We start from the raw sequence: 15100 nt of genomic DNA on the forward strand, positions 1-15100 counted from the left end.
GAGATCACTGTGCAATATAACTGGACAGACAACAATAAATAAGACAGACAAGATACAGATAGCGCTTGCTGAAGACAACAGAAGCTAGCGTTCTTTGTTCCGGGTATGCTTTATAGTTTCCTGGTCCGTGACGTCACCTGCCTCTAACGTCACGTCTTCTCATTGGTTGGATACAGAGGTGCTTCACAAACACAAAATGCAGAGGGTTCCCATTGCGTCATTGGACGTAGCGTCGATGTTCCCACGAAAGGGAACTTTATTTTTGTGCAAAACTTTAAGGCATTAATTTGACTCCATACACATACTTTACTTTTGAGCCATGGTGTTCATATGGGAGATACATGTTTAATTTAATGTCCTGATCCTATTCATTATTTCTCTCTACTAGGAAATCCTGTCATAAATATATTGTATCTTGTAAAAAAAAAAAAAAAAAAAAAAAAAATCCCCAAATTAACAACAACAACAAAAAAAAATTAAAATAATTAATTACCAAGCCAGTCAATAAACAAAAAAATGACTCAGCAGTGAAAGACTGTGATGAATAGGCTATAGTCAGCAGCACAATTGGCTTCTTGAAACCCCAGATAAATAATAAATCCCTGTAGAGTTACCCATCATTAAACAGCCCCTGTAGTTTGTAGTTGTGTCATCAGAAAATGCAGGCCTTTAGTGCTTATACACCAACATCAAATGATAGTCTAGAGAATTTATATAACTCCCTGTATTTGACAAAGTAATAATAAATATACTGTAGGCAGCGTCTCATAAGAGTCTGACACAGATCATGTCTGAGTTGGCTAATTTATTATGAGTATGAAGAGCGAAGTACAGTGAGAATAATTCATAAGTGAGGGCATAAGTGAACGACAGTTTCGTGCTCCCTGTGTCTGATGTTTATGGCTGCCTGATGCCTTGATCTGAGCAAAGGCCATTACTTCCTGTTATTTTTATGAAGAATTAAATATTATCATTCGGATTTATCTCACAATGATTCAGTTTTAAAAAGGAAAACTGAGCACTGTTCAGATAACATTAACAGAAAGAAAAGAAGGCTTGTTAGTTACCAAAGTGATGACATTAATAGAGTTAGATTCACTATCAAAGCTATTGTAATTTTCACCAATGACCAACAATTTTGCCACTTTATTAAAACGGGTGTGTTTAGTTTCTCTGTCTTGTTGAATTTTTAGTCATAGTTTTCATTGTCTCTATTTGGCCATGTTCTAATTCTTCATTAGTTGTTATGGTTTCTTATTAGTTACCTGTTCCTTGTCTCGTTAATCGTCTAGCCCTGTTAATTTAAGCCCTCTGTTCTTTCAGTTCATTGTCTCATGTCAAAGTCTGTGGTTCTTATGTGTACGCTATCACTCTTTCTGTTAATTAAAGTCTGTTATCTTCATTCATTGTGCATCACACTTCGACCTTGGGATTTACAACACAGCAACCCCTGACAGAACACAAGAACATATGATTCGATTTAAATGGCAATTAACTATAGATATCCCTGTCCACATCCTACAGCTGGAGCAGGGGGATCGCTCCTTCAAAGATCACACAAAGGAATTTCTCGATCTCAGTTGGGGGGATTTATGTCACAGTCATAAGTCACAGTCATTTAACTGTCTTGTTTAGTTTAGTTTCATTGTCCGTATTTGCCTGTGCTCAAGTCATTCATTAGTTGTCATGGTTTCTAATTATAGTCCACACCTGTTCCCTGTTCTGTTGATGTTCTTCCATCTGTGTATTTAAGCCCTCAGTAGCCCTCAGTTCATTGTCTCATGTTAAAGTTATGTATGCTATCACTCTTTGTGTTGTATAAGTTATATAGTTATATTATTGTTCAGTTGACATCACAAATCATCCTTGGGATTTACTACACAGCACCTCCTGAAATGGTGGAGAGCTTGATATGAAGTGTGAGACATGAAGAAAAATGACAAAACAAGGTAAATATCCCTTATAAACAGGATGTTTGAATTGTGTCAAACTATGCAAAAATGTGTAAATATTATTTAAGGGTGTGTATTTAAAATACAAAACAATGCTACCCAATGAATTAGCTTTAGTACGAGAAAGAAGTCCATTATTTCACATTTTATTCCATAAAAAAGTTTAACATGTCATTGCTACCAAAGAAAATAAAATGACATTTGATGGTTCAGAAAAATGACAAAAATAGATGAGAATTTTCATTTTTGGCTAAACTATTCCTTTAATGTGATAGGATTTTTCTAAATAAATACTCATTGACGAAAAAGTCAACTCAGCTCTAAAGAGTTGTAAACCAGGCCAATTACCACAGCAGCAACAAAAGTTTTCTGAAGAAATGGGTCATTTCCTCTTTAATAAAAATCACTATGAAATCACTGCAGTTTTCTTTGCAAAATTTGAGCAATTCATCCAATTTAAATGTCTTTTTCTCATTAGACTGAACCACCCAGACCATTTAGTCACAATAAATGCAAATCGCCTTAATGTGCAAGTAATTTTACATCTCAAAAATAATTTTCTCTGAAATAAGAGACTCTGCTTGCAGCCTAAAATATTTATACAACTCTCAGCTCTGTTAAAACATCTTAACATGATGTTTCATGGTTGCTTGTCAGCCTGGCACCCCAAAATGAAATTTTCACATTTGCAAGTCCATTTGTTCCATCAACATGGTGTCACTTTAAATTTTCAGGCTTCTATTTGAAAGGAGCTGACTGTACTCTGACACCCCATATACAAAAGACTTTGTCGCTGACACTGTAATGATCACCATGGTGATCTCTCTGGTAGCAGAATGGCAGTGTTGTAACCAGTAGGAAGCCTCTTAGAGAGCTGTCAGAGAAAGAAGCCTCAAGGCAAAAGTTGCAACAGACCTAAATAACTCCCACGTGATGAGCATTTATAGGACTGATTGCAGTGAAATATGAGATCCAATCTATGTTTTTAAGTATAGTGCACTCGAAAATTAAAATGATGTGATTGAAAGGTAGGGTAGGTCATTTTCAGAGAGGCTAGCAATAGCAAGCTAGCTTTAAAAGCATAAGATCCCACCATCCATCCTGCATCCAACCCTGCCCACATCCAAGTGTGGCAAATGTTTTCAGCTGAACTGTGTATATTCACTTTAAACACATTATATTATTTGTCCATGCAATGAAGGCACATCTTTGAATCATTGGGTTTATAGCGTATTTAATTAAACTACAAAGAGCTAGAAATGGATCTTCATATTTATAGGTAAAGCTTCATATTACAGGTAGACCATTTTCTCTGAACCCCCAAACATATTGTTTTTGATGTCCTTTAGGGGAATGAAGCCTTCATTAGGGGGGTGAGGGCACCTGTCCTCATTCATTGAAACTACATAGAAAAATTATCAAATTCATCAAATTTATTTTGTGTTCCTAGGAAGAAAGTCATACAGGTTTGGAATAACATGAGAATGCGTACAATAAATGACAAGATTGTAATTTTTGAATGAATCTTATGACAATACATGACTGCCTACAGTTGTCAGGGTTGGTGAAGGGATGAGGCGAGGACTCAGAGATGCAGATAATTATGGGCTTTTATTAGCAATAAAAATGAAATAAAAACTACCTGAGGGGGACTTGGAACACAGGAGGAAAACATTTGAAGCCGATATGGCGCCGGACTGCAAACACAAGGAGAATAAATAGGGAAGCAAACAAGGCAGGTAACGAGGAAGGACAGGTGGTGCAAATGAACCAATAATCGGGTAACAAGATGGGCGGGGTCAAGACAATAGAGGGTATGCATCAACGTCACTTTCCCGCCGGAACACGCTCCCTCAGCTGGACTGAAAAGAGTCTGCTGCATGACTGGATTTAATAGGGGAAACTGCGAAAACGCGAGTAAAACAAATGATTACACTAAAGGTTTGACTCAAAAGTGGTCCTTACAACTTGTCAACTAAACCTGATCCATGGATATTGACATGCAGCCAGGAATCATGTTTCCTGACATTTATATGTGCCTGATTTTGACCCCGGGGAAATCCGTAAAGCAAATCTGCCTGTGAATATACCAATATACCAACAATATAGGTAGGTGTAAATCCGAATAATCACTTATATATATATATCTCTTCATATTGTCCAGCCCTAAAACTTGTATAGTTTTTGTCAGTGTTTATTTAAAAGCACCCAATTATGCAAAATATAAGACGGTAAATATTTAATTGATGAGTTGTCAACAGAATATATATCAATACCATATATACGGTATGATTTTACCTCAAAATCCAACAATATGACAAAATGATAACTGCAAATCCATGTTTCTCTGCCTGGAGTCCAGCTATTTCTGTGCATTGCAGTGATCCATTTGCTTCTCTTTTCTGTAGCTCTCGGCATTCTTTAAATGTATACCTCAGGTTTTGTGTCAAAGCTATTTGTACAGTCAATCACAAAGCTCTTTCCCGTTTTGTGTGTTTTTCGCGGCATTCACGCTGAAACCAATGCTGCCACTCAGTTTTTGTGCCACTCAGTGGGCGTGACCACAGTTATAACGGTCGACCGTGACGTCATGTGCATACCCTCTATCAACATGAGAGCACATGGCACTCATAAGCCGCGTGTTTACACAAAACATGACGACAAAAAAGCACAGAGCCAGTGAAAAACACAGCATAAGACAAAACAACATGAAAGCATGTGGCCGATGTAAACAGGTGACGTATCCACAAGAGGCTCTATAAGCATTGCATGTTTCATGGCACTTTTAAAGCGGAATGTCCAGTGAGTGGCGTTAAATAGCATGCTTTATTTTCTCAGTTAAACGTGACTATAGCAACATTTTATTACGTTGGTTGTAATGCATCATGGCAGTTCGGAAATTAAATATAGAGCAAGAGGTGCTTAAAATGCTCTAAATGGCATTACCACCTAGACTAAACCCTACCCTAAACCTAACCAATGTTAACAAAAGCAAGATAAGTGGGATAAAATGCATTTGCTGAAGCAACCATGCATCCTTTTAAGACGCTTTGAGCTCTATGTGGAATATCGTGACTTATGTTTGACAGGACTTTTACCAGAGCCCCCTGCATTGCAAGTGAAACATTGTATCAGAAGAGCAACCAAGCAAGTTTACTACCTTAGAATACATATGGAGCTGGTTATGTATTAGTTTACAAATCATGCACTATGAGATCATGACATAGTATTATGCAAGGAGCTACATAAAAATAAGTCTTTATTGATAATTTGCCCCATTAATCAAAATTTGTCTGAAAAGGAATAACAGTTGTTGGAGTTTTACTGCCTGGAAACTGCAGTGAATTGTATGTATAAGTACGTTTTTGCAGTATTGCCGAAATATAGGCAGATTCACGCATTTCCAATGAGCCTGGGTTGTATATGGATAGAGGACTACAGGTTCCTAAGACTGCTGCAATTCCTTTCCACGACTTTCACACAACGTCCCCATAGAAGTACGCCATGAATTTATTACAGGGGGAAACCCCTGGAGCAACCTGAGGTTAAGTGGCTTTGCTCAAGGGCACAACGGCAGATTTCTGAAATAATCGTCAACACTATAAATAAATAATTAAATTAAAAAACCTACTGAAGATCAGTTATATGCTTCCAGTCAAAGACTGTTATGGTGTTGTTAAATCAGTCTAGTTTATTGTGCTCTAAAAACATCAGCCCCATTTTTAACACTAACCTCTTACGCTTGCCAGCAATTTGCCAGTTCCTCAGAACAAATGATTATTTTTCAGTCTCTCTTATCTCACAGGCACCTGTTATCATGAAAAACACTTTGAGAGATGTAATAGAGAAAGTACTAAATACAAGTTCCCGCAAACCTAGCTTCTGTATCAGCAGGTGGCACAGATTAATCTCTCCTCGTGTGAATTCGGATGAGGCGCTGCTGCTTCAGCCGTATTGGAAAATTGATCGGAGGAGCAAAGCAGGGATCGGTCAACTTAAGCCTAGCTCTCCACCAGGTTTTGGATAAGGCCCTGAGAGGATGAAAAGGGATTGTGTTATAAAGAGTTGTAAACAAATAAGCTAGAAAAACCCAAACAAACAAACAAACAAACAAACAAACAAACAAACAAACAAACAAACAAAAAAAACACAGACACATGAACATACACGTTTTCTGATGTCGATTATATTACCTTAAATGTGTAATGTACTGTATGGATTACGTTACTAATTACAATTTTTGTCATGGAATTTAGATATCAGTAACTACAATTTGTAAGTAATCTACCCATCACTGGCAGTAACCAAACATCAAATGGTGGTTTTACTCAGGGCTCTGAACCGGTTCAAGGAACGAAAACGAAAACCGGAAACGAACAAAATTTTGACCAGAACATAACCAGAAACGGAAACGAAATCAAATTTAATCGTTCTGAACAGAAACCGGTTAATAACATTATTTTATCACTCTGTTGAATATTTTTGATTTGGCAGTCAACCAATCACGAATTCAAATAGTACAGCCTATGCAAATGTGCCGCTGACACATCCGACGTGAGTGAAATGCCCGCGCTCGCGCACTCAGCATAACTGTCAGGTCATCATAGGTTTACAATGGCTATACAGTATGTAACCAACCTTCAAGTATTAGGCCTACATTTAAGTGAAAATGAATGTCAAGTAATATGCAGCTGGTTGTGCATTTTGAAACCAGTGAAAATTGCAGGATATCAATTTTGAACGTCACATCACGCAGCTGCAGCGCTTCTGTGAACGGAGAAAACTAGGCCTACCTACATAACACATAAAATAAAAGCGAATATTTAGGCTTATAGGCTACGCAAAATATTTCACTTAAATAATTAGGTCTACAGATTAACAAAACGAAAGTGGTTATTTGTGGCGCACTCTAAAGATCTAGAAAAGAAAACAGACATTCTGCTTGTTTTCGTTATTTGTGTGTCTTTTGTAAATGTATGAATGATGTCTTGCTTTTTTTTAACATGGTTAAATCAAACTAAACCTAGAGCACCACCAATAAACTGATCTGCTTCACTCACTCATTTTCAATTCATGAGTTTCAATTGGAATTGAATTGGTCATAACACACAGGTCACTGGGACTTGAATTGGTGTGACAGAAAGTGGAATTCACTGAATTACAAACAAAAGAAATCACCACACAAACAAGGCACTTCATTAGTTTAAAAATTAAACAAAAATGACATTAACAATAACATAATTTGACCAATTATGTCTATTTATTCTTCAGGAATATAATTTTTAATTCTTATGTTGCTCCATATTAAAACGTTCTAGACGTAACCAAACAGCAGAAAGCAAGGATTTTAATTTAGTTGATTCTTATGAGTTATGTACACCTGAGAATGAAATCTTAAATAATAGTTTCTCACTTAGTGCCTTGTCTTTGGGCAGCTTTCTCTTTTATTAAGGAAACTGATGATAAAAACACCTGTCTCTTTGCTAAACAGTTGCTAACAGAAGTGTGAGCCCACATAGCCTTTCTCTTGTCAAATTGCAAACATGTAAGGAGATGGAACACTATTTTAATTAGCATGGGTACTTCTTTAATTTGTGTAGCATATCTCATGCACGTTCACTGTGACAGATATTTTTAGGCTGAAACACACTTGTAGCCAAGGAAGCACTGCTGTTTATAATATAAAACATTTTACTTAATATTTTAAAATGCACATGAATCGAACCAAAAGGCTCACTTCACCTAATGAAAGAGTCGGTCACGTTTTTGATAGAAGCATCTCAACACTCAATATGGCAGTTGCAGGAATGGAAGTCCTTTTTAGCCTCCAGCATTTGCTGATAGACACACATAGAGAAAAGGGGGGTGAGTGGGGATCGAGACAAAGAAATAAAGAGACAAGAGCAAGCTGATCAAGGAGGAGACATTAGCTTTGATGCTCTGCTGGCTCATTAGTTGTGTTTGGTTATCAGGATGAAGTTCTTTGAGGATGTCAGGAGGGTAATGAGAGGTTAAGACATAGCACTCCACCTCTCATGCTCTGCTCTTGGTTTATCAGCACCCAACACACCAAGCCCAAAATAACTTTGATCAGTTTCCAAAGGGAAATGTACAGACTTCTCAGAAAGGTATACAGTCAGGGAATGTGAAAAAGTTTAGGAAGGCCACATTAAAATTTCAGAATTTATTTTTGAGCCATGGGTTATCTCTGGAATGTTTTTTTTATTTTTTATTTTTTAAAGGAAAAGGCAATTTTAGATTTAAATAAAGATATAGCACAAAAGGATATCTTGTGTTTGAAGTCCATATACATTTTAAAAACTTTGAAAATTAAATTTTTCCTGTCAAAATTCCTAAAAAAGGGGGAAAATAAGCCATAAATTTAAAGGAAATAAAGAGCATACAAAATTGCGATGTCCACTCAAATCATAACATAGATATAAAAATGTACAAAATTCATCCAAGATTTCCATCTAAAAAACTGTGGGTTTAATATCTGTAACGAAGGCGGGACTCAGAGTAAGATCCACATGCGAAGCTTTATTAAATGTTGAGCGTGGTCGTACAGGCATGGTCAAACGGGGTAAACAGGAACATCAGAGACAGGCAGGATCGTAGTCAGAGAACAGGCAGTGGTCAAAAGGCAGGCAGCTATCAATCACAGGACAGGAGAACCAGACAGGGATCAGAAACAGGAACCGGAACAGACAGGATAAACAGGACAAACGCTTGGAAATGTTACACTGGGAAAACCAGACCTAGCAGTGAGGTGATGTGTGTAAGAGTCTTTTATTGTCCTGGTAATGAGCTGCAGCTGGGTGTGGTGATTAGTGATTAGTGTTAAGTGTGTGCAGGTGAGTGGCAGAGAGGATGATGGGAGATGTAGTCCGGGAACTGACAGGAACAGACGGTGATCATGACATAACGCCCCCCTCCCGGAAGGCGCGTCCTCGCGACGTGAAGGAACAGCTGGGGGGGGGGGGGGGGGGGTGCATTGGAGATCTAGTAGCAGCCAGGAACGGGATCTCCAATGCAGCCCCTGGAACTCGGGCAGCCACGGCGGGTCAGGTGGCTCGGGCGGCCACGGCAGGTCAGGTGGCCTGGGCGGCCACGGTAGGTCGGGTGGTTCAGGCAACCACGGCAGGTCAGGCGGCTTAGGCGGCCACGGCAGGTCAGGCGGCTTGGGCAGCCACGGCAGGTCAGGCGGCTTGAGCAGCCACGGCAGGTCGGAGTCCATACATGGCCTTAGTGGCCTACAGTCCATTAATGGCCATGACAGCAGTGGTTGAGCAGGGTCCCCACCCACCAGCTCCCCACCCCTAGGTATACTGCCCCCCCCAAAAAAGTTCTTGGGGATTTCAGCGGGGCCCGTCACAGGTTCATGGGCAAGGAGTTCGGGTGGCGCCAGCAGGGCAAGGCGTGTGGGTGAAGCTGGCAGGGCAAGACACCTGAGTGGCGCTGGCAGCGCAAGGCGTTTGAGCGGCGCCGGCAGGGCTGGAAGCTTGGATGGCGCCGGCAGAGCGAGGAGCTCGGTAGATGCCGGTAGGGCGAGGAGCACAGGTGGCGCCGGCAGGGCGAGGAGCACAGGTGGCGCCGGCAGGGCGAGGAGCACAGGTGGCGCCGGCAGGGCGAGGAGCTCAGGTGGCGGCGGCAGGGCGAGGAGCTCGGGTGGCGCCCACAGGGCGAGGAGCTCAGGTGGCGCCGGCAGGGCGAGGAGCTCAGGTGGCGCCGGCAGGGCGAGGAGCTCAGGTGGCGCCGGCAGGGCGAGGAGCTCAGGTGGCGCCGGCAGGGCGAGGAGCTCAGGTGGCGCCGGCAGGGCGAGGAGCTCAGGTGGCGCCGGCAGGGCGAGGAGCTCAGGTGGCGCCGGCAGGGCGAGGAGCTCAGGTGGCGCCGGCAGGGCGAGGAGCTCAGGTGGCGCCGGCAGGGCGAGGAGCTCAGGTGGCGCCGGCAGGGCGAGGAGCTCAGGTGGCGCCGGCAGGGCGAGGAGCTCAGGTGGCGCCGGCAGGGCGAGGAGCTCAGGTGGCGCCGGCAGGGCGAGGAGCTCAGGTGGCGCCGGCAGGGCGAGGAGCTCAGGTGGCGCCGGCAGGGCGAGACCTCTGGAGTAGTCTCTGGACCCCCAGCGGCCTCTTGAAAGGCTTCTGAGCCTTGAGGAATTAAAGAAGCCTTCTTCCTCCTTCTCCTCCTCTTCCTAGGGTGAGGTGAGGGTTCACCGGTTGGAGTGGGTTCTGGAGCAGACTCACTGGCTGAAGCAGGTTCTGGAGCGGACTCAATGGCTGGAACACCCCCTACATCTTTCAGCACTGCAGGGGCGGCCATCTTGCCCGTGGGCACTGGCAAAGCAGCCATCTTGTCCATCGCATCCAGGGCGCTTGAGAGCGTTGCAACCGACGGACTTGAGAGCGTTGCAACCGACGAACTTGAGAGCGTAGCGTCCGACGAGTTTGAGTGCGACGCGGCCGGCTGGCTTGAGTGCGACGCGGCCGGCGGAGGCTTAGGAATGCCAGCCGCTCGTGCTGAAATCAGCGGTGAATCAGTCACACTGGAACGCAACCCTCTCCGCTCCAGAACTGATCTAGAGACGTGACGTTGCTCTGGGCGATCAGCGGAGACGTGACGTGACTCTGGGCGATCAGCGGAGACGTGACGTGACTCTGGGCGATCAGCGGAGACGTGACGTGACTCTGGGCGATCAGCGGAGACGTGACGTGACTCTGGGCGATCAGCGGAGACGTGACGTGACTCTGGGCGATCAGCGGAGACGTGACGTGACTCTGGGCGATCAGCTGGGACATAGACTGGTGTTGTTGTAATGGTGGCCGCCATTTTGTGAATGTTCTTTGATGCGGCGTCCATTACGTGATTTACTATGGTGTCGCATTTCCCCGCGACACCCACAGTAAAACGTGAACCAACGGTAAGCAGGGCAAAGTCCAAGAATTCCATAAACGTCCCTCGGGGACCATTGGCGATTAAATAACCCTTAAGAGGTTCATTTAGTCCATAAGCAAAAAAGTCAATGAGGGCACAGTCCGGTAAATCAGAAAAATGGGCAATGTCCAGGAATTTCTGGATATGAACCTCCAGGGTGCAGTTACCTTGACGAAGGCTGACCAGATGTGTTGCGGGATCCATACTGGGACTAGGACGCCCAACAAAGCTGCTGGATCTGGGTGTGGCTAGGTCTTCTGTAACGAAGGCGGGACTCAGAGTAAGATCCACATGCGAAGCTTTATTAAATGTTGAGCGTGGTCGTACAGGCATGGTCAAACGGGGTAAACAGGAACATCAGAGACAGGCAGGATCGTAGTCAGAGAACAGGCAGTGGTCAAAAGGCAGGCAGCTATCAATCACAGGACAGGAGAACCAGACAGGGATCAGAAACAGGAACCGGAACAGACAGGATAAACAGGACAAACGCTTGGAAATGTTACACTGGGAAAACCAGACCTAGCAGTGAGGTGATGTGTGTAAGAGTCTTTTATTGTCCTGGTAATGAGCTGCAGCTGGGTGTGGTGATTAGTGATTAGTGTTAAGTGTGTGCAGGTGAGTGGCAGAGAGGATGATGGGAGATGTAGTCCGGGAACTGACAGGAACAGACGGTGATCATGACAAATATCTTATCTGGTATATTAAAATATAAATGTAAAACTGTTCTGCATAGGAATGATCCATATAACAGCATTTTGTGAGGAACAGGCCAATATTTAATGCATTATTAACTGCCCTCCTTGCACATTCTCCTCTTAGCTCATATATGCGACAATGACCTTTTTAATTCCTAACACCTGATTAATTCCCAGATCTTGTCCAACATGACCTTCAAAAATCCATTATAAATATAGCAATAGCATAACATGATAAAATATTCTGTAACAAAAATAATAGCAAGGGTAAATTCACACAAAAGTCAAAATTCTGTCCTTATTAACTCACCCTCATGTTATTCTAAACCCATAAGATGTTTGTTAATCTCAAAACACAAATTAAGATATTTGTATAATTTTTATAATACTTATTATAACTTTTTTTTTGTATAGTTAAGCTTTTGTTTACCATATTCAATGTATGTGTGTTGATTAATATACTTGAATAAAATCCTAACTTAAATCTGTTCATCATATAAAGCAATGGATTAAACTGCTCAATTCATCTGAATTTCTTTTACAATCTGTTTATCAAAGTCAAAGTTTTGGGTGAATGCACTTTCAATGGAAGGACAGAAATCTCGGTTTCATTAAAAAAATCTTTATTTGTGTTTTAAAGATGAATGAAAGGCCTGGAATGAAAAAATGACCCTTGGAAAGGGTGAGAAATTATGACAATTTTTATTTTTGGGTGAACTACCCCTTTTAAAGTGTGACTGCACAATATCCATGCCAGGAACTTGAGTAATAACACAGCATTATGTCAGCACCCTTCTTCTCCGTTAAAAGGAACATGTTAACTCAACACATTTTAAAGTCCATTAAATTCTTCCTGACTGATGTGGCATCTACAGTTACACACATCAGAGCCTCCACAACATTATGGTGCTGTGGCGATCATCATTTACATTTCTGTGTATTACAAAGCATCTGGACAAAGGTTTTTAGCAATTAATTCCTAACAAGCGGCTGCTGCCATCAATGCAAAGTCACAACCAATGACCAACATCTCCATGGCAAAATATCCTCACCATTTCATGTACATAACAGCAAGCCGCATGTCCTTGAAGGCAATTAACCCAGAGTTAATTAGAAAACGAGTCATGTGATACCATTGGATGAGACAGAAGTGAGGGACTTGATTTAGAACAATGCTCTAATCATGCCACACAGTCTTGGAATTCATCACAAATGAACATGCAAATGTACAAATCCATTACAGAGCATTATGACAAAGGAGGTGAAGATGCTAGCAGAAAATCACTTTGAGTAATAACACATAATTTCTGTGTTTTTAGTTCATGTAATTGGCATGAAGTCAAAAGCCACAGCGAAACACTCACAGCCAACAATGCAGTCACTTATATAAAAGGTGTCGACACCTTTGTCATGAAGTGCCATTTAATTTTTGTCTTTGTAATCACAGAAAATAAATGAAAATTAAAAGTAAATAAAATAAATCCATTTTAATATTGTTTTGTGTGCCATTTGGTGCCATCATTTGTTACAAATGCCGTGTGTACCGGTATTTGGTAATATTGCAGTGGACAAATATACCATACTTCAAAATACAGTAAATAATTCTAGATTGCTTGATTCTTTACCTGAATTATTTAGATTATTAGAATGTTTGTATGCTGTGTTGAAAATATACATATTTTATAACAGCCATTCAGAATCTTGTATTTGCTATAGTGTTTATCAATTAACACCAAACACTTTACAGTTTTATCCCCCAGTTTCACAGACAAGGTTTAAAGGTGCTAAAGAGGATGTTTTGTTTTATACATATTTGCAATATTACTTGAAACTGTCTTTACTAACTGATAAAAGACTATTTATTAGGTGCACTGAAAGGAATAATATTAATATACATCATCTGTGCACGAGGTAGGGCCTTAAAAACATCAGCCAACTGTTTAGGCGATCATCGCGTAAACTTTTGGCCCTCTGGCTTGTCAATCACTGCTGTGACGTTCCTTGTGCGAGACGTGCACAGCTGCGCGCTCCAGTAACGTTCCACACTCTACAGGCGCCGCATGCAATGTTTTTGTCCGGAGACAGGAGTAACAACTGCAGATTATGAGTTACCTGCGGTGAGTCCGACATAACACTCGTGTTCCAATACTCGTGCACGCGCTTTGGGAGGTGTTCCCTCGAAAGGAGGGGGGGTTGTTCTTATGCATGCGCTTGCTTCGCATGCTTTGGTTTCTCAGTTCCTCTTCATCACCTTTAAGCCTAGTCCCAGACTGAAATGCATGTTTGATCTGTTTTAACTGAAAGCAACTTGCACCGACTTCCTTGCCATTGTTTTGGCTCAAGATGCACACCAGTAATGTTTGAGTCTAAGGCACGTTTATAAAGGCTACTTAATTGTACTAATTAAATTATGGCCTAATCCTGGCTTAATCTAAGCCCTGTCTATGAAACCAGGCCATACATTTTTACAATTTATTCTGCATTAAAACATCTCAACCCAGAAAAGGATATTTTGTGTTTGAAGTCCATATACATTGAAAATGTTCTGTTTCTTTATTATTTGTTTAGAGTTGTTCTTTTTTTCTTTTCTTTTTGCACTTTAATCTGTAAAATCTGTAAACATTTGTTTAATTTATACATTTTTATTGTTATTGTAGAAAAACAAAAATATGTGAATAACAAGCAAGTTTTGGGCACCAGTGATCCATATCCAGCTTAACGTGAAAAACACTTAAAATGCCTTAATGTACTAAAACAGTGAAATTAAAACACCAAATGCATACACCTTATTGATGATGAATACTTTATACAGGCGAGATGAGCTCAGAATATGAACGCTATGTGTTAAAGGGTTAGTTCAACCAAAAATAATTTTTGATAAAATCTGGTGGCTCAGCGAGGCCTGCATTGACACTTTCAATTTACACTTTCAATGCCCAGAAAGGTAGTAAAGACATATTTTAAAGAGTCCATGTGACTACAGTGGTTATCAAAAATAACTTGTGTTCTGAAGATGAGCGAAGGACTTACGGGTGTGGAACAAGGGTGAGTAATTAATGACATAATTTACATTTTTGAGTGAATTAACCCTTTAAGTGTTTTCTTTATAATGGTTTTCTATGGAAACATGCGTAACAAGTTCCATTAATATTCTGGGTTTATCTGCTTACTTGTACATATATGCATCATCAATAAGGTGTATACTGAATTTAGACTTTTAATATTACTATCTTACTTCATTAGTACTTTGCACAAACCTTGTAAAAATCATGGGCGGGCAGCGGAGGAAAGCCTTGTTTTGCCCTCAAGCTGGGCATTCTATAAGTGTGTCGTCATGTGAAAACTATGAATGTACAATACCAAGAAAAAAGTAATGTATTAAGCTTACACCGGGGGTGCCCTTGTTCCTGGAGATTTATCTACCTGCAGAGTTCAGATCCAACCCTGATGCAGCATACCTGTCTGTAATTATCAAGTGCTCCTGAAGATCTTAATTATCTGGTTCAGTTGTGTTTGATCAGGGTT

Source organism: Chanodichthys erythropterus, chromosome 12, assembly GCF_024489055.1.
Source record: "Chanodichthys erythropterus isolate Z2021 chromosome 12, ASM2448905v1, whole genome shotgun sequence".
Classification (NCBI taxonomy): domain Eukaryota; kingdom Metazoa; phylum Chordata; class Actinopteri; order Cypriniformes; family Xenocyprididae; genus Chanodichthys; species Chanodichthys erythropterus.